This window comes from Hylaeus anthracinus, unplaced genomic scaffold (assembly GCF_026225885.1).
Source record: "Hylaeus anthracinus isolate JK02 unplaced genomic scaffold, UHH_iyHylAnth1.0_haploid 2, whole genome shotgun sequence".
NCBI lineage: Eukaryota > Metazoa > Arthropoda > Insecta > Hymenoptera > Colletidae > Hylaeus > Hylaeus anthracinus.
In genome coordinates this window covers 727690-748964 of record NW_026534838.1, presented here as the reverse complement: position 1 = coordinate 748964, position 21275 = coordinate 727690, and the positions used below count along the sequence as shown (strand labels likewise).

Genomic DNA, 21275 nt, shown 5'->3' with positions numbered 1-21275 from the left:
TTAATGTGCCTGACTAGAATCTAAAATAAATACCAAAATTCCAAACGTTTCTTTATGTCAGAGTGTCCATACAATGAAATTATTAAACGACGAATACACTTTCCGATGGACCAGTTTAATCCTGCTAAAAATAAATGTATCTTAATAATTGATCGATTATCCGCCATCGAAATTTCGTTTGCCCTATTTAGATACAAGGCAGACATACAGCGGGAATTTGAATCCCAGCAAATGATATGAAAGAACGCTCCTCGCCACACGTACGTCCTTATCCGCTACAATAAACTAGGATTTGCGTAATCCTTAGGGTATACCTCTATGCCTGCTGCGCGACGTCACACAGGATAGGCGAACGTATCGGGAATATTTCTGTATTCAACTTAATCCACTACTTATTCGCTTCTATCCTTCCTGGTGGTAGGCAAATGGGGGTGGGAGTTTAGTATGTACGTACACCGAATTGCAAAAGTATTCGTAGTATGCGAACTCTGCGTCAATTCATATGTACATCATACGAGGGAATATTCAGAAATATTTAGAAATATTTTAACATGGAAAAGGGTGCTTTGATATAGAAAACAGTTGATAGATATTTATTATTTATTATTCACATAATAAGAAAGTAGAATTGAAAGCATTTGCATAAATTTAAAGTTATTTTGTATGGTTTAACTTTTAATTTCATTCTATATAAAGATATAAAAAAATCTATTCAACTTTCCCATTAAAAAGATCGATATTCGTAACTGAGAATCGTGTTATTATGTATAGTCTAACCTCCATTCTGGGAGGAGGCTATATTTCCAAATGACACGAAAAAAGGAAAATTCAGGGCTCAGCTTGAGCATCATTAAAGCCCACCATGAAATATCCATACAGTACTTATTGATTGCCGTGTAGACCAAAATATGTAAGTACTTAGCCAATGTATAAGCGTCTTTCAAAACAAAGTACGTAAGCAGTTCATGTGGAGGATCTGCTATTTCCAGCAAGATTACAACTTCATGCACAAGGTCTACGTTCTACATTAAAGGCTTTTATATGATAGACGACATTAAAGGCACTTAATTAATTTCAGTCGATTAAACAGAGCGGTCGGTAGATAAAACAGGAGAATCCATCGATAAAAGAGTGTTTAGTTGATAAAACAGAAATTAGAGGCACTTAATTGGCAACGCAGATCACTCAGTCGGTTAAGCAGAACGTTCAGCCGATAAAACAGGGAACTCTGTCAATAAAAAAGAGCGTCTAACTAATAAAACAGAGTGCTGAGTTTTATAAAAAAGAAGTATGTGTACCAAGACTGAAATTATCGTTCATTCATCGATTTATCATCTTCTTATTAATCTTTTCAAACGAACCTTATATCTATAGACTTCGTCGGTTCTTTCTTCGCAACTCAAACACTTCGTCATGTGCGTGTATCGCCTTCGTGCAAGATGGCAGCTTTCGCTTATCGCTACTGGTTTACGTGTGCTGATATACTATGCAGATTGATATACGCACACGCGCGTCACTTACTCTGTCACCTAATTAGTTACATATATCAAACTGATGCGGTGTGCGTCTGTACACGCGATAAATCCCCGTTACTTTGTATTCGGACCTCGTGCATGTAAGCTACTCGAAGCATGATCGCGCACGATGAGTTGTGGGTGGTGGATGAATCTACGCGGTGTTTAGTTAATTGAGAACTGATACTGCTTGAGGCTCACCTTGGTAAAAGCCTCGCCGTTGGAAAAGCGTCCCGACGCCAGCATTGCAGCCACCTTTATCTGATGCTACGTCATCTGACCCTCTGATGAGACTGGGTTAACATAATCGCGAAACGTCTGAACACTTTCGTAGCAGGAAGCCTCCAGCAGTATTGGTTACAAGAAATGCGACTACTAAAACTTCCAATACTTATTTGATGCATGTAGATGAGCATACGATTGCGCTAGTATTAGGCTTGCCGTAAGTTGAAAGCAGCCGCGGTGAGCCTTGCGCGGCGTATTGAGAAATAGTGGAGGAGGAACTTAGTATGGGCAGACATTATGTTCGGTTCAACGCGTTGATACGGTCTTTGTCTTTGTTTATTTCAAGGTGAATGGGAATTGAGCCTCATATTTCACCGCTATGTTTGCTCTTTTCAATTTCTCTTTTTCTTTTAATGCCTTTTATTTGTTTTCATGGCTTATCTTATCTGTCCGCGTTGATACGGTTAGCAGACACGGTTTAAGAAGCAAAGATAGAGGGATATATCTTTCTCCCTCGCTCTGGATGACGTCATTCTTAGCTCAACGCGTTGAGTCTTCGCTGTCAACGTGATAACTCTGGCTAGCACCCATACTTGTTCCTATAGAACTAAACACTCTGTTTTATCGACTGCACGCTCTTCTTTATTGGCAGAGATTCCAACTTTACAATCCAAACGCTCTGTTTTATCGACAGAACGTTCTAACGACGGTGTGAAATGTACGAAAAAATTAACTCTCTACATAGAACACAGACACGACTGACACAATATACTAGTAGTACTGACTATTAAAAATTGAACCCGGGATAATACCGCGAAATGGGAATAAATGTATTTAAATAAGGGAACAAAGGTTCCATACGCGTTACGTAAGAAGATATTATAACCGTGGGAAACGTGTTGTACACAAGAGTAATGAATGTAATATTCCAGTCTGGCCGGTGTTTTCATTGTGGTAAGGGCAGCGAGACCGCGCAAGCGAAATCCAAAAAGTATCAGCTAAAATGCGGGAAACTTGGTCGCGGCAGCGATCGTTAGCGAATCCTCCCCGCCGTGTGATAATTCCGCTTAACAATTTTAGACTCGTTTGTATCTGATAATTAATAATTAAACTGCCAACGAAATGCCGGAATTACGCGAGCGACGGTTTGGTTAATGACTACGTAATGTTAGCCTTTTCGTTCCATGTTAATTTCATGGAGCATCGGTAATTATAGCTGGGCATTTATGCGGTAATTATTATACGGGGTGACCCACATATAATTCTATAGGTTTGGCTGGGAATTATTAAGACTATTAATAAAATTATAATTCGATACAACGCGGGCGCAGCGAGCCGTTTCTAGTGACAAACGCCGCTCAGAATCAACAAATTGTGTGTTTTATATTATTGTGGATTTTATTGCGGATCTCATGATGGAATTTTTCGTGGTCACGAGTTTTCTGTTTTTATTTTTATATATGTGATTGAATGAGTGAATTTTATTTGTAAGGAAGTGAAGTCGTATAAATAAATGACACCTAATGTACCAGTCATGCATTTGTTCCTTCTTTACATTTATTTAATTCTTGCTTTACATTACCTGACATTTTTATTCGTTCGTTAAGGGCCAATTAGAGTACACTGGTACTATATATACTGGCTCCTATAGCTCGGGTACCTCGGGATTGCTAAACCCGTATTGTAGCTACAGTCAACCATAGCTACAATTCCTGAGGATAAATATGATATATGTGTAAAGAAAAAGAAATAAGAGCTCTATTTTATCGGCAGAGTAACCTATTTTATCGTTTAAACTCTCTGTGTTGCCACCTATGTGCTCTGTCTTACCAACCAGACAATCTAATTTAGCGATAGAGTTGTCTAATGTATCGACAATACTTGTTGAACTTAACTTATCATTGTCGATTCCAAGTGGTATGAATATTTCCGCGACAAATTTAATGCAGAATCCCGAAAACTCTTTCCCCAATTTTTTAAACAAACTTCTCACGCCATCCATTTCACCTAATCAACAAATTTATTTTTTATCGAGCCCCCCTCAATAAACCTACACCCCGCGCCCGCAAAACAAACAATTATAACGGTTATTGTTGGAGCAGAATAGATTGTGTGAAACGTGGCCAACGGAGGCCATATTTTTAATCGTAAAGGTGGCCATTCGGCCAGAATTTAGTAGAATTTACTTTGAAACGCCTCAAATTTCCGCGTACGTCCTCCAGAAAATTCATAAAGTCGTGAACAAAATGTCCGACTCGCGCCGGGGTGCATCGTTAACCCATTTTTAATTGTTCGCAGCCGCGACGCGGATCATTTAAGTTCGAAGTCGTTTTTGTTCGCGCGTTGAAATCGCCGTGGGAATAATACGAAACGCTGGGACCGGTTCGACAAACATCCCAAGACGTTCATTAATATAAAACCACGCGATCTGCGGCCAGGCAGCCGCGAAGACGGATCCTCGTGTTGAAGTAACTGGAAGGCAATATGAAAAACCGTTGCACGAGGGTGCATGCTCGTAGCAGAAGATATTACATGGCGACCTCGTTTCATTTATTTGCTCTCTGAATAGCGAGCTGCTCCACATATACAGATATCTCCCCCCCCCCACACACACACACGTACACACGCGTTTTGCACGCCTATGCGTGGACGTGTGTGTGTGTGTTTTTTTTTCCCGGAATAAACATTCAACTGATACAAACACGTGTTTCGCGTATATCACGATGCCGTTTCGTGCGCGACTTTATTCGACCCGTTAGCTTGAGACGTTGAAAGACATTTCTCCCTTGGTGTCTTTGGAATGTTTATAATTGTGAAACGCGGCCTTTGAGACCGTCAAATGCGGTGAAGTTTGTTTATGGGTTGATGGACCCGGGGAGGATGTTTGTGAAAATGCACATTTTGGATACACATAGGCAGATGATGGAAATGTGCGATGGTACGAGTTGAGTTCTTTATGGAGTAAGATAAGATCAAGTTTGCTGAGGTAATGTTATAATTGTAAATACAAAAAGCAAAAGTCTATGTGTAAGACTTAGTTTGATACGCGGTAGTGCGATACACTCGTAAATTCGTTAATAGTAAAATAAAAAAGTATTAAAAATTCGTTCAATAATAAAAAAATCATTGCCGGAATATTTTCTTTTTAAGTAGCATGAGTCTAATAATGATGAAACCACGAGTCAACGCAAGCTTTAGTTTTGGCATTTAATTAAGGTTAATAATATTTTTAATTTCGTAAGACTAATATTTCATAATATTTATTTTATCTGCTACGATTGTTTTCAGATTATAATTTATATAATATTTCTAAGTTCATATGATGAGAGGATACAATTCTATGTCACTGATAACAAAGTATTGATTTGCATGGCAAAAAATTAGTGAGCTAGAATTTATATCATAGAATCTTCATAAACAATAATTATTGAAAAATATATATATATTAAAATTAATTAAATTTAGAAATTCCCCAAAATTAGATTTATTTAACTTAACTAAATAGTATTGATTGGCATAGCAAAAAATTAGTGAGCTAGAATTTATACTACAAAATCTTCATAAACAATAATTATTGATTAATATATATATTTAGATTAATTAATTTTAGAAATTCCTCCAAATTAGATTTATCTAACTTAACTAAATAGTATTACCTAACTCAAAATTAAATAAATTAAATTTTATAAGATCTTCTCGTTCCTTAAATTTCATTTAAGAATTTTTATAGAAGAGTCTACATTTCAATTATTCGTTCATTCTTTTTTCGAATCAAAAAAATTACTGATTATGCTACCTCAATAATAAGTCAGTAAAGTGTTAAATATACTTTCTTCTAGTATTCATAACATTCACTTCCACAATAAACAATTTCCTAAGAAAAGATTTTCACTTCAAAATATGCAAAAGCAAAGATCACTGGCAGGGCAATGAAAATGCAGCGAACCCAGGTCTGCTATAACAGGATCCCGTAGTCTACAGGCGGTTTGACAGATGAGAAGATTCCATTGTCAGCGTGTAACCAACAAAAGCCCGACCGCTCCCAGGGTGGGACGTCAGGAGAATCATTATGTTTGTTCAATGTACTATACCTAGGAATTCAATCCGATGCGCGAAGGAACTGGCCAGAGGGCTGAAGCGTCAAAAGGAGCCAGAAGAAAGCGTATCGGTAATAAAAATAGAAGTAATGAAAGTTCAACCAGCGGGTGATTGCGTTCACAGTCGCTGGACGACGATTTCTCGAGCTGAAGAAACAGTGGACGGTGGTGGGGTTGGTTTTGTTTCAAGTATCCCTAACGTAAAGAACCGAACTCTTAACGTAAAGGTGTGTGAGGTCTTAACGAATAAGCACTATATCTGCAATGTGGAGATACATGTACATCTTTTGCTAGATCTACTTGCGGGAACCAATTATGATTATATGATAGTTATATTATTATAATTATATATTATATAATTATGATTATGGAGCATTCCACACCAAATCGGACGGTTTAAAACTTTTGTTCTTGATTTTCTTAATCTTTTTGTAGTTTTTAGTACCCCTCAAGAAGGCTTCCTGGTAAATTAAGAGATTTTTTTTGTCACTGTTTCAAAAAATATCGAATTTTCAAACGGCCTTCACAGAAAAAAATACAAAAGCAAAATATTTAGTGTTTTTAATTGAGATTTTTTAATTATAAGTTTTCAATCGTGTTTTTAAAACTGTGTGTATCCTTCGATTTTCTTGAAGATTTTCTATTTTAAACTTCTATCCATCCTGCAACTTTTAGCCCGTTCCGGTAATGGGCCTTCTATAATTACTATTTTTTTCGATTTTTAAAAATAAAAAAACATTTCTTTTTCGCTATACATTATTATCAGTACTGATTTTTGACACTGTATACGTTTTTTCTGTAAAGGCCATCTAAAAACGAAAATTTTGAAAAAAAGCCATTAAATTTCGACCATTATTAAGAATGTTATGAGCATAAAACCAAAAAAAGAGCGATTTTTATGACAATTCGATATTTTTTGAACCAGTGATAAAAAATGTCTTAAAATTGACCAAAATAGCCTCTTTTGAGGGGTACTAAAAAATACCAAAAGATTAAGAAAATAAAAAAAAAATTTGTTTAACCGTCCAATTTGGAGTAGAACACGCCATATATATTTTATATATATTCACGATGCTTTGAGAAAACAGATGAATCTTACGTTACATCAAGTATACAGTATATGTAAATTAATGTTAGCCTGAATTAAAAAAATTCTTTTTACAATGTTATTATAGTATAGGAAATCCTTTTTTAAGTTGAAAACTGTTCCTAAATACACCGTTAATAAATAATCTTGATATCGTTTTCCATAAAGTTGAGGTGGTCAATTTAAATCAAAATGGGGTCACATGCTTAATGAAAGAGCAACCAAGTGAAATTTTCTTAAAATCCTCCACACATTAAATAAATCCACGAAACAACTACCTTAAGGTGCCTGACTCTAATGTTAAAGTAAAATAAGGAGGAATCGAACTCTGTATAATTCGGGATTGTACCGACATTAGACCGTATAATTCCGCCCGTTAATTCCAAAATCGTGGTTTTACTGTATCACGAAGCCATTAACGTCTTCGTCTACCAGCATCAGCTAGTTCTCCGGCAATCCAGCTTTTACGTTACCTCACTATTTAATTCAAGCATGCCGTCGTTCAGATGACCAATGTTTTTACCACCCGAGGTCTTCGACCCATCTCCCTCCTAATCTCCCAGCTAATCCGGTCATTAACCTATATTGTTTCGATCCTACTGTAACTTTTCACTTCAGTGTCCCTTTCCTTTGCCCCGGTTGTTAACCCGCTTTTCCACTTTCAAATCACCTGTCCTTTGTCTTCGCTGTGCCTGCTTTTCCAACTCATCATCAGTTCACTGGACAACAGCTGCAAACGTGCTCGGCGAATAGTCTGAAATAAACTCTATGCAAAACGCTGATGTCTCCTTTTTTCCTACTTCAGCGCGTCCTTAGAGAGCAGTATTTTATGTTAATCGAACAGGCAGAATACTAAAGCAAGTAGCTGATTAGGGTGCGTCCAAAAGAGGCGACTTACACACAACTTGAGTATAAGACTCGAAACAGGTGGCATTTGGTCAGTATTCGGAATGGAATTGGACGAAGCTGTCACGTGACCAAATATTATTTAACAACCTCTTCTCACTACACAACTGTCGCGCGACTGCTGGACGCAGTGACTACTTCTCTAGTATCTCGAGTCGCACCCGAGTCGCGCGACTCCATATTCCGGCGTGCTACACGCCACTGTCACGCGACTTACGTGCGACTGTTGTACGACTATCGCGCGATTACATGTAGACGGAATATATGGACCTGTACCACTTCACAGTTGCGCATCTCGAGTCGCGCGTAAGTCGCTTCACCTCGACAAGGCCTTAGAAGAAAGAGGTAGATTCCTACGTTGTGGATGCAGTACTCATTCGTTATGAGCTCACGACTCCTTCATGTTAAGCTCCTATTCTCGAGTTCTTATCACCAAACCTTTCTTTGTGTCTATTTCTACTGTGATCGATTAAACGACCGGTCTTAAAGACACATTTTTCAATTTCATGCGATTCTAAATTCAATAAGGCGTGAAACAATCGAATATCATTTTTGTATTATATATAAGAACTTTACGCAAAAGATGAAAAACAGTCGTATGACTGATCGTAGTAGGTTTAGTGTTAACGAATAGTTAATAGGAAAGTCATCTGGTGCCATTCGAATGTTCAGTTACTCGTATAACGATACTTTAGGAACAGGAGACGTCACTGTATTACAATTAATGCTTTTACTTCGTTTGAATCAAATTTCGTCCAGCGTTTACTGTTCAGCAAACTGCAAAATAACACTGACGAGAACAAAGCAACCGTATTGCAACCTAGAAAACGTTCACGCTTCTCTACGATAAGAACTCGCGCTTGTCCTCAAGCCCTTAACGAATAAATATTATATTCTCGTCGACAGAAGTCATCTGCTGTCGTTCGAATATTTAGTTGCTCCTGTATTTCAATTAATAATTCTAGTTGTTCATTTAAAACAAATTTCGTCCAGCGTTTCAACTGTAACTGTAATTTCAAATTTCAATAGCGCCGACGATAACAAAGCAACAGTATCGCAGCCTGGAAAACATCCATGCCTCTCTACGTTAAGAGCTCGCGCCTACCCGGGACTCTTAACGAGTAAATATTATATTTACGTCGAGAGAAGTAATTTGCCGCTGTTCGAATATTAAGCTGCTCGTATAATGGGCGTTCAGACATGGCTGCGTCACTGTATTTCAATTAACAATTCTAGTTATTTGTTTGAAATAAATTTCACCCAGCGTTTTAACTACACAATAATGCTGACAGGAACAAAGCGATCGTATCGCGATCTGGAAAACGTTCACGCGTCTATCGCGAGCCACGTTGCCATTCCCCCTATACACACACACATGTACAGAGATATTGCAGGTGGACGCACGCGCGAGTTTCACGCAAGCACATAATCACGGATGACGCGACGCACACGGCTTTACCCGGAAACGTACACAAGGGAACTCATCCCTGGGTGTAGTCCTATCTCTGTGTACGCGAATATTTCGCAGAGAGGCCGAACTAGCTGACCTGAAAACGTACGAAATGATTCATTACCAGTCACTGTGAGCATGTTATGAATTTTCAGCTTTTATTACGACGAGCTGCGTGTATTACCGGGGAGCCTTACTTCGACGTAGAATATCGGTTGCGACGTTTAATCCATTTTGGAGCTTGCACTGTTTCTGTTTTAGTTCTGACAATCAATGTTTTGGGCTTGTTTGCGTGTGCTTGTTGTTGGGTTCAGTGTTAAATAACTTCCGTTCCTCTGTTCCAAATTCATTTTTGTTCGAGACACTTCATATTTTAAAATGTTTCCAGCGAATTCTTGCGTTTATTCGTTGTTTGTTTAATGTTCCTTTATTTAATACATTTTGTAGAGATCGGAATTGAGTGACAGAATTGGTACTCTGCATTATCTTCAGTGCACACTGCTTTACCCGTCGAGGGCTCTACATTACTTTCAGAGCGCTCTGGATTACCGTCCAGTAATCTGCATTATCCTCACTGCATACTGCCTTAGCCATCGAGTGCTCTACATTATTTTCAAAGTGCTCCTCGTTACCAATTGAACTCTCTATATTATTGAGCCTTATCAATAAATATTCCAATGGTAAACGAAAGGCATGAAACCTTAACATACTCGGCTTTTTCGTTAACTTTACCGAGATGATATTCATATTTCACAACAAGTATTCTTAGCATACTTAATTTTTAATTAGAGAACTTCGTTGGAATATCACCGAGGTAGCGTTGAAATATTACTTGAGAGAACATGTTGAATGTTTTATATTTCCTCTGGAGAGAATATGAGGTAGTTTATATTATTAGGAGAATTTCAGGATACTACTGCTGGCAAGCAAATGTTACTGGACTGTTACCTCTTCCGCTCGCGTAGAATATAATTCTAGACGCATACATTAAATTTCACATTAATTTTCTTAGATGATATTTAAGTTTGCATATTGTTTTATTCAATTTTGTATTATTTCCCCAACGATAACGAGATAATTGGTCGAAATTATTTAAACGTCAAGGGCATTTATGAAATGGACGAATTATATTTCTAAATTATTTTTATGAATAACATCCATAGATGAAAAGACTTAACACCAAATTATTGCAAGATATTTATGTGAGTTTGAACAATATACGCAATATAATCATATTGTTATCACTCTACTAGCTATTTATTCTGGAAGTTACGTGCTTCATGACTGGAAAAGCGATAATCATATTTTCGCAATAATTTACATCTCGATGAATGTTATTCATTCAGTGAATTTCAATACTTCCATTTCCATCGAGGCGGTCGAAAAACAAACACGGATGCACGGTATTGTGATTGCGTTGAATGAGAATTAAATAAACGAAAGAAGAGCCTAAAGAAATATGAAAACACGATATTCAATTACTTCGGTTGTAAACTTCGATTATTCCGAATAACTGTCCGAAATTATTCATTTTATTCGGTGCATTTAATTTATATATCGCGCGCAATCTATGTTTTTCATTCTCTTGCATTTTTTTACAGTAAATATTAATTTTAAAGTTGTACAAAATTATTTACTTTGAAGTCTGTTATTTTTAGAAATATCGAATAACGCTACCGAGGCTTTGAGAAGGAAGCTCACATTTTTTAGTGCAGTCGTTCAAAGCCTAAAAATATAAGGAACTTGGGATGGACGTAAATGACCCAGTTTGCAGACTGCGCTAATGAAAATAACATTGCACATGAAAGGTTAAGTGTATTCTTACCTTTGACCTTTGTGGCTTCGTTGAAGGATGCTTGAGAAGTATTCACTACGTCAACATACCTGTAACACATAAACAAATTGTAATTTAATGTTAAGTTCTAATTATTACAAATACATTCTAAAATAATAATTTAGAAAGTTCACGTATTATTTTTCTGTGGTTGGAATTTCGAATAACTTAAATATTGAATTGAATAATTTAAATATCATCGTTAAGAAAAATGATCTGTCCAATTCACAGTCCGCTTATTATTCAACAATTTCTACTTTAAAGAAGGAAAAATTGAGCTACTAAAATTGTTATCGTTTTATCTCCGAATCCAAGTTGGACGATAATAATATTCAAACAATGAAACGATGGAGTTTAAAGTTCAGAAAAAATTATGGTAGTATACCGTAACTTTTTATCACGCGAAATTACCATTGTTTTAGTAGAATAGGGCCATGTATCTAGTAGTGTCTTAAAAATAAAGTTCAGTCATGGGAACAAATCAATGTCAATAGAGAAGTGCACGTTCTCTCAGTCGAGATAATAGTTTAGTATCTAGTTTCCCGTGGGATCATACTAATTTGGAACGTGTTGATGCTTCCATTATAACGTGCACACTATTTGTCTGTAGTATAAGTAGTTAAAGTCAGCCAATACACAGCCAGCGGAGGTAATAGTTACAGTTAACCAACTCGAGGCTAGCTGCGGCAGTACAGGACGTCAAGTGATACCGAGAATACGAGTTTCAGCTGTTAAACAGTTTTAGCTGAGTATAGGAACTGGTTATCATAATGATGTTTCATCGAATTTATTCTACACTAATTATATTTAACTTGCGCTCTAAATGTTACTAGTTATTATGTATAACCATTTTTGCCGTATGTATTTTGGCCTGCTAAACTCTAAAATCGCAATGAAAAATTGTTCAATGGACAGGTTTTTTTTATATGAATTTTTTAATTTTTTTCGATTTTTTCCTGACGTTTAATGACGTTTTAATGAGGTTTAATTAACAAATTGTTATATGAATCTGTAAACTAGCTCAAGAATATCTATTAAAATATGTATAATAATTACAATATATTCTAATACCAATTTCAGTGAATATTCTTTGGAACGTTGACGAAAAATGATTCAGGAGTCAGCATTTCTGTTACTGAAAGTCGAGTTTAACCATTCTGGAGATGTTGCATCGTACGAATTTAGGATCATTACTTCGTAGACGTCCAAAGAGAAGCTGAAAGGACGTCTCGGTAAGAATCACTTTGATCCACGCCAAAGCTGCAAAAACGGATTGAAGTTTCGGCGACTTTTCCGCGCGCCACGCCATAGGGAAAAGTTTGTTGTGAACCATTCGAACAAACTTAGAGGGATGGATTTATCCGTGGCGAATGCTTATTGGTTTAGCGTTGCGAGATGATACAAGGTGTACTCACTTTGCACGGCAAACATTGATGGTACACACGGAGTTTGAAAAGAGGTATGCCGAAGACGGAGAAATGATCGCAGATATTGGTAGCAGCGGCCAAGAAAATATCGCTAAACTGGAAAATTCGTTCCTATAACTTCTGGGAGATATAGAATCCTGGAGGTAGGAACGTATGGAGCGATATTTGATACTATTGGAGCTTCAGCTATATCTGTTCTGCATTATAATAGCAATAACTGTGGTAAATAATAAATTGGAGCTACTAATGTGTTTTAAAACTTACAAAGAACGTTTTTGCATCGAATATGGCGGAACAAAATGATGAATCATCAAAATGAAATCGTAAATTCTTATTTGCATGATTATTACAATTAAATAAATAATGAAAAATGATACATTTTAGGGAAAAATGTTATTTTCTAATAAACAATTGTCGATATCAAAAAAATACTTTAGGCGTTTATTAAGTGCGTAGTAGAATATTTTATAGAATTTATTTCTACGATCATTTTTTTTACATTTAAAATAAATAATTTCTGAAGTATACGTAACAAATAATCTCTGAATCTGAACTATAAATAAATTATCTCTGAAGTACATCCAAATTTCATAATTTTTCATTTTGTTTCGCCCTATTGGATCCACCATGTTAAATTTCTATATTCAAAAGGAAACATGTACGCTTCAAAGGGTCAAATAATTAGGGATAATTTACCCCCTGACAAGGGTGACTGTCAACAAGAACACTATCCATACAGTAAATAACGAGGTGAACACTTCGAAAGCATTCCTTGTCAGTTGAATCCAGTAATTCAATTAAACATATACTTTCCAATTTTGGATATTCTAAGAAACTTTTGCCGCAATCAAATATTCCGTTTAAATATTCCCCTTTTCTTTAATCGTGTAAAATATACACTCGTTTTTTCTAGCAAAAGTAACCTCATTTCTAAATTCCTAATACCAGGAGGCGCCACATGTACATGCAACTCAACTTGACAGCGCCATAGTTCGCATAACGTCCGCGCGTGGCGCTCAAGAGGCCCTGGACTTTAAATCCCTCTCCAACCGTCCAAAACCGTGGCCATTTTCTTTCCACTTATCCATAACTTCTGCGGTATAAAGCAACACCAAATTCTACCGAACCCAAGAGACTTTGTACTTTAAATATCCACCAAACCGACATTCCAGACGCCAGTAACAGGTTGCAGTTCCCACCGCAAATTGCGTTCTGCGAACGATTGGTAAGAAGCCTCGTGGAACGACAACGACAAAACCGAGAACTTCCTGGCCAGCCGGCGTTAATGAATAAATTTTCCACTCCCTCCTTCCCCCCCTCCCCTCTTCTCCCCACATCGTGTTCGGAAATTACATCGCCATTATTCAGCGATTCGGCTCCATTATGACCCGATCCCTTCCTCCCCCAGCAATTAATTGAGCCGTCTGTAATTGTCACGTCCAAGGACGTACGACTGAAGTCGCTATTATTACATGTACGCAGCGCTCGTGCCGCGGACGTCACCGTCGTAACAAAGGCGCTCGGTGGTTGACTCGTGCTAGACAACGACTGCTAGCTGTGCCAGAAGAGACGGCAATCAGAATCTCTTCCCGTGGCACGTACACGGTGTCCCGTATTCACGGGTCGAGTGCACCCTAGGTCTCCTATTAACGATCACACGCAGACAAAGGCTGGCTCGCGCGTGAACGCATCCTGCGTACGAGCGGGAGAGGGGAGGGGTTACAGGGATACGTCGAAGACAGTCTGCCAGGCGGTGTAACAGCGAGCAAGGGGTAGCGGAGCGAAGACACTTAGGAGAAGTTGGCTAGTCGTAACGGCAGGAGAGAGACAGGTGGCATCAAATTATTGCAAACAATTACGTTTAATGAGAAGGTTAACACCGCCAAGCGGGGAGGCTGGCGCGAACGTGGATGCAAATGTGCCGACGCCGAGTAATTAGCAAACAGAGTAGTCCTCAGCCTGCGCACCCTTCTTCGACCCCTTTTCACCGATGCCTTACCACGTAGCTTCGGAACGTGGAAGGAGAATCGAGCGACTCAGCTTCCTTTCGCGAGCGTGAATGTTTATGTATACGGGCGCGATGATGCACACGACGTCTATGTCGTGTTTGCGCAGACTGCTTCCTGCGAATATCGGACGTATCCGATGCAACAAGATCCCCAGGGTGCTTCCTCGGGCAATTTCATGCCACCGTATAACCGGGCGATGTGTGGGAACTGTAGTTGGGTCCGAAATTTCGCGACTCGGTTGATAGTTCCGGGGGTTACCGCCAGAGGGATCGTCGCTTGGCCTTTTTTCTCGCAGGTGTTTGATGTATCTCGGATTCTTATATGTGCGGTTGTCGAATATTGAGAGCAGAGATGGGCAAGACCCTAGGCTTCGGATAAGTCTGAAGTTTTCCGATGTGTTTGTCTCGTTTTCTTTCTCTGGAAAATGTTCGAAAGAGGAAACGAGACAAATGATCGGCAAACTTCAGACTCATTGGAAACCTGGGGTTTGCCCATCACTGATTCAGAGTACTGGGGTTTATTGTGGGAATAGATAGCTTTAGGGTTCTAGTATTTCGTTTCTTTATTTTATGAGGGCATTGTAATCTGTTTTATATAGATTATTATATCGATTAAATTACCATAATATTCATTCATTAACATTGAAGAATCGTCTACGCTATTTCGTAGTCGTTAGAAAGAAATTGTCTATATTTTGCGGCATGTTCTTTCTTATTTTCAAGACATTGTCCCATGTGATTATTATTTATTCGTTATATTAAAAAATTCTCTTGGTGGGAAAATGTTTAGTCCAATTAATGAAGTACAAATGCACTTGGAACAAGATTCTGCTAGCATACCACAAAATTTGTGGGAATGTGTCATTATGCTGCTTGTAGAGAGATGGAGGAAGGTAATAGAACAAAATGGATGGTGTACAACTCACAATCAGTAATGTAACTCACACCACAAGTGTTTCTATTACTTACTAATAAAACGAAAGAAACTTCTGGGACAATCTAATATTATCTTACCTATTTTCTTTGTTCCTTAAGGACCTCTTTTACCAAATAAAATATCATGAATTAATTTTCAGCAGAGTCTGCACCTGCCTCAATATCTCTTTTTCTGAAATAATTCGAAAGTACCCCCGAGAATCTCTCAAAGAAGATTCTGCTTTTTTCCTAGATCTCAATACTTTCTTTACATTTTAGTCGACTTAGACTTTCTCGAAGAAGGTTTTTCTCCAGATAGACACCACCCCGCGAGCTCTCAAGTTTAAAGAGGATCGTTATAAAGGACCGAGATTCCGTCCCCCGGTCGCAATCCACACTAGAATTTCAGTTTGGGGGGTTCTTATAGAAGCACAAGGATTCCTCGAGGTTTTTTTTCTGAACAGAATCGCCCGTATTCGTCTTACTTTTATTTTATTCAGATGTGGATGCACGCGGGGAATCCTCAAAACAGTTGCTACGGACAGATCAATTCTCGCGGGGATCTTCGTGACCATTAAACGTCTGTCACTCAACGCTTTTTCCTCCGCAAGTGCGATTGCTTCCTCTGTAATTGCAGATCGTAGACAACGGTTGCGAGCGATTCTCTCCCGCGTGTGCAACAATTTTGCCCCCATTGTTTCATCCTGACATGTGATGTCGAAAAATAAATAATTTTCGAAACGTGCTGAGATGCTTTCGCTAGAATTTGTTTCATCACACGATACTTTCTATTAAATTAAATGTATTAGGTGCGTAAAGAAATTCTGAGCATTAATGCGATTCTTCCGTATTTTACTTCAACCCTTTGCATACGACGACAGTTTCATTAGAGACATTTAATAATTTAGACGACTAAAACTTCTGGTTTTAAGGAAATCTAAGATAAACGAAGACTGTCGCTTCAGAAATTTATTCAATGGAGGATATTAACAAAACGTTGCTTGATTGCTCTTTGTGAAATTTCGCTTGGTTACTCTTTGATTCAGCAAGAACCATGTGAGCCAATTTCAATTTAAATTGATCACATCAATTTGATGAAAAACGATATCAAGATTATTTATTTACTAGTGTATTTACAGACAGTTTTGAACTTAGAAAAAAGGATTTCCTATACTATAATATATTTTAAAAAGAATTTTTTTTAATGCAGACTAACATTAATTCACATATACTGTATACTTGATCTTCTTAATATTTTGGTATTTTCTAGTATCTCTCAAAGGAGGCCTCCCGGAAGATTTTGAGATTTTTTTTATCGCTAGTTCAAAAAATATTAAATTGTCGAAAAAAACCGCTCTTTCTTTTGGTTTTATCCTCATAACTTTCTTAATAATGGTCGAAATTCAATTGTTCTTTTTTCAAAATTTTCGTTTTTAGATGGCCTTTACAGAAAAAACGTATACAGTGTCAAAAATTGGTACTGATAATAATTTATAGCGAAAACAAAATTTCTATATTCTTAAAAATCAAAAAAAATAGTAATTATGGAAGGCCCACTACCGAACCAGGTTTAAAAGTTGCAGGATAGGTAGAAGTTTAAAATAGAAAACCTTCCAGAAAATCGAAGGATGCACACAGTTTTCAAAACACGATTGAATACTTAAAATTCAAAAATCTCGGTTAAAAACACTTTAAATATTTCTTTTGTATTTTCTTCTGTAAAGGCCATCTAAAAACGAAAATTTTGAGAAAAAAGCAATTGAATTTCGGCCATTATTAAGAAAGTTATGAGCAAAAAAACAAAAAAGAGAGGTTTTTTTGAAAATTCGATATCATATTTTTTAATCCAGTGATAAAAAAAATCTAAAAATTAACCAGGAAGCCTCTTTTGAGGGGTACTACAAAATACCAAAAAATTAAAAGAATAAAAACAAAAATTTTTTAAATTTTTAAAAAAATGTTTGGCATGGAATGCTCCATATGAATCATGTGAGCTTCTCTTTCGATTTAAATTGACCACCTCTATTTGATAAAAAACGATATAAAAATTTTGTTATTTTAACACTTGAATTACTCGTCTATTAAGAAACAATTCTCAACTTAAAAATGGAATTTTTATATATTATTCTAGTCTAACATTAAATTTTCCATATTATACACTGTGCATATCAAAATATTTATCTGTTATCTCAAATTGAACATTGTAGATAAACTATCAGCACCACAATTAATTCCTGCAAATAGATCCTGGACTTAAAAACCCTATAAATAGACCACCAGTGCACGAAGTGTTAAAATCCTCCATCGAGTGAATCCACGGAACAACTAGCTTAAATAAAATGGATGACACTGCGCGAAAAATTGGCGAATCGGAAGTAACCGTTCCCCGCGTTTCTTCACATTGAAAATTACCGCCATTGTGCTGGTCAAGTTCGCGCGGTATATATATTTTTTTATGCCGCGGGCTTCTGCACCCGAAACGCGTCGTTAAGGGTGCGCGACGTGTTCGCATCATCGCGGGCGAACTGTCAGCCATTTCCGAGGGAAATATTTTGACGTGACAGTTGTCACGGGCAATCGACGGGCTTCGGCGAACGGGGATCCGTATACGAGCGAATACTTGCAGGGGCGGTCGGTCAACAGGATGTCTGTGTGATAATAGTTCCTGTTACAGTGACAGTCCGTGACACGACGGTTATGGTGGATCAGAAATCACGTGCAAGCACGCTCTGTTCGACGCAGATCCCTCTGGCGTGTGTTATCGAAGCGTTTAAGCAGTATCGATTTGCAAGTATTGGGGGTGAAGCGTGTGTTTCGAAGATCAAGTGTGCCGTAATTGGTTCTCGTTTGACGAATTATTTTAGGGCGGAAACTAATCGAGTTACTTCATGTTGAATATAGGTATATTTCAGTATTTGAATATTATTATAGCAGTATAATTATTGTAGGTTAAATGTTTTTTTTTCTTTTCTTTTATGATTTGTAAATGATGTAACCAAAAGTTTTTCCTTATGTAAAAATTGCAAGATATAAATGATCTATCTATAATATCTATTATATTATTGAACATGTCTGGGATTATTATTATTGGAATATTAGTTCTCTAATATCACTATCTAATTGTTTTAGAACAGAAGCTAATTTAATATTGAAATTAAATAAACGAGTTTTATGCAAACTTCGATATTATTAGATCAGCATTATTATTGGAATATCATTATTTAAACACTTATTATTTTTTAGCACTTTTACATTCTTGGTAGAATTATTTTATTCGAATATGAATGTACTCTACCGTATTTCCAAGGAACTTTATGTCAGTATTTCAACATTGTTCGACATGAACATTGCTAGCGGGCAATTATTCCTACATCCTTTCTATTTAAAAGTTAAGCTCGTCAGGATGTAATGGGAAACTTTTATACCCTTTTCGGATTGCATTCAACAACTCCCAGCACGGAACTTTACAAAGGACCTTTTACATGAAAGTTTAATCGTTTCGAGCTAATCCAATATTCTTCGATCTCTCGATGACTTGTGATTAAAATATAGGTTCTGCGACACAGTTTTCTACTCGTAGAGACGAATATTGTCACATCAAAGTCGTTAGTAATTTGTGTTGGTCTAGGACATTCTAATTGTAGGTAAAAATATTTAATTAACAAGAGAATGTATGGTACTATTGTGCAAAAGTCTCGGGGAACCGTGTAAAGCTCGCATTACGCTTAAATAAATTGATGGTAATGAAATAAATATATTTGTTATTGAGTTATATATATATTAGTATACGATATGTACATAGAATAAAATTGTAAAAAATTATTTAAAAGATTTAAAGGAAGGTGAAACATTAAAAGTTATGGCTGGTCACCTCTTGATTTAAATATTATTATTATTTATTATTTTATTATATTATTATTTAAAAAAACAAGATGAACTGTTTGAGATATTACGAACCGAATGGCAAAACATTCCAAATATTAAGTTCTCCTTTGAATTCATACTATTTTCATCTAATTCAGATAGTACACCGTACAATAATATTGCTGAAACAAAATATATTAGCTAAATCAAAATATGTACTCTTTCTTGAGGAGTAAAAATATAAAAGATGTAATGTATCGTTAGGGGACTAAGACTTTTGCACACTACTGTACGTTGTGGAACACTCAGTAGAAAATACTTTAATGTACTAGAGTCATACTGACAGAATGCCCTGCAATACCGACAGTATTTTACTACTCTTATCAACAGAGTATTATACAATATCAACAGTTTTCACTACTCCCACCGATAAAATGCTTTGAAATACCTACAATTCTTGCCAAGATGGAGTATACTACCCCATATCACATTTCCTAACACCTAAATGCAGCTCCGCGGGTCGCATATAAAATTATGAATCCCCATATTAGATTTAGAGTCATTATAGACATTTTTTTGCTCTTCAGCTCTTCAGCCTTTTTCGACACGTAATCGACGTGGCACGATCACGATCCTTGGCATTTTTCTAGTACGCAATATTATTTTGAAATCAAAGGTAATTTTTTCTCATATTTTTGACAACTAATTTACGAATACATGGATGCAAAATTAATGTACTTTTTAATACATTGATTTTCACTACCTTGCCCATTATAAAATAAATATATTTTGTAAAAGTGTGATAAATCTCGCGGATTAGCCACCCCTGACCTGAATACTTATTTTGTTCAAACAAACCCTACCCATCTTAACGAATATTATACCTGAAACACCAAATACAAACCAGAACCGTACACCTGCGTCGACGGAACGTAACGTAGAATCCCGAGTGCGCGGGAACGTGGTATCCGCTAAATGCAAGATCGATATCAACCCCTTTCCGATATCGCGCACGCGAATTTTTACATCTGCTTATCGCCGTAGCACATTAGAAGCGCATTAGCGCAATAAAAAGCCATTTACGCGAACGTCGAAGCGGAAAAAAGCAGCCTGGCCGGTGCATTCGAAGCCGTCGTCCACGTTTCAACCAATCGACGACGATACAGCCGTCTTAATGCGGACATTACCGCTTGATTCCGTCCCGATTTAAGGAATCGGGGTCGGCTGGCGCTTATTTAACGCGGTATATCGCCGGGCCACAATATTCCGCGCCGACGATGGACCGTCCCAAGAGATAAAGGCGCGGAGGTAAAGGAAGTCGTGGAGAAATAAAGGGAGAGAAGAAAGAAGAATGAGACAAGGGGACCCAGAGATCCCGGCAACACTCGTATAAGACCGGAGCTAAGCAGCTTATCTGTTGATGATGCACTGTATCTTCTGCCGCTACACAGCCCGCCATGGCTGCCGCTAGACACTCGAGTGTTCGCGCTTGATAGCGTGTCGTTTTCTGCCGCATAACCCACCCTTTATCCTCGCCTCTCTCCTTACCAGTCGCCTAAACTACGCCTTCCCTTGCAATGATGAGCATCGGTATCACCGCGGTCACTGTTTCCTTCTAAAAAGATCCTGCCAGTGCTTCAAACCTGGATGCTTAAAAAATTCGCCCGTGAAGAGGATGATATCACCACACTTGTGGTGATTTTTATGCTCATAACGAAAGATTCGAGGTGTTACGTGGCGTTTTACATGGGTACGGTTTACGTGGAGGAAGATATTTAGATTAGGCAAGGGTGAAAGTGTTTATACAGGGTGGTCGTTTTATCTGAAGATAATTGAAATATCTCGAGAACTATGCATCAGATCAAAACAAGTGGGTCAATTGTGGTATTGTTGAATGGCATTTTTGAAAATGTCAACTGAGTCTACATTTGTTTGTTTCATTTCATGT

At 37.3% G+C, this 21275-nt stretch overlaps 1 protein-coding gene across 2 annotated transcripts in view; it reads right to left on the bottom strand.

The window, feature by feature from the left end:
- The window catches only part of LOC128892957 (uncharacterized), a 628453-nt gene that overhangs the window by 432955 nt on the left and 174223 nt on the right, over positions 1-21275 (bottom strand). Inside the window, exon 2 of one of the 2 annotated variants that reach the window (XM_054153642.1) lies at positions 11105-11163. The exons of the other annotated variant lie outside the window; for it this stretch is intronic. The gene's annotated coding sequence lies outside the window, so the exon portion shown is untranslated. The remainder of the gene's footprint in view (positions 1-11104; positions 11164-21275) is intronic. 2 annotated transcript variants of the gene reach the window in all.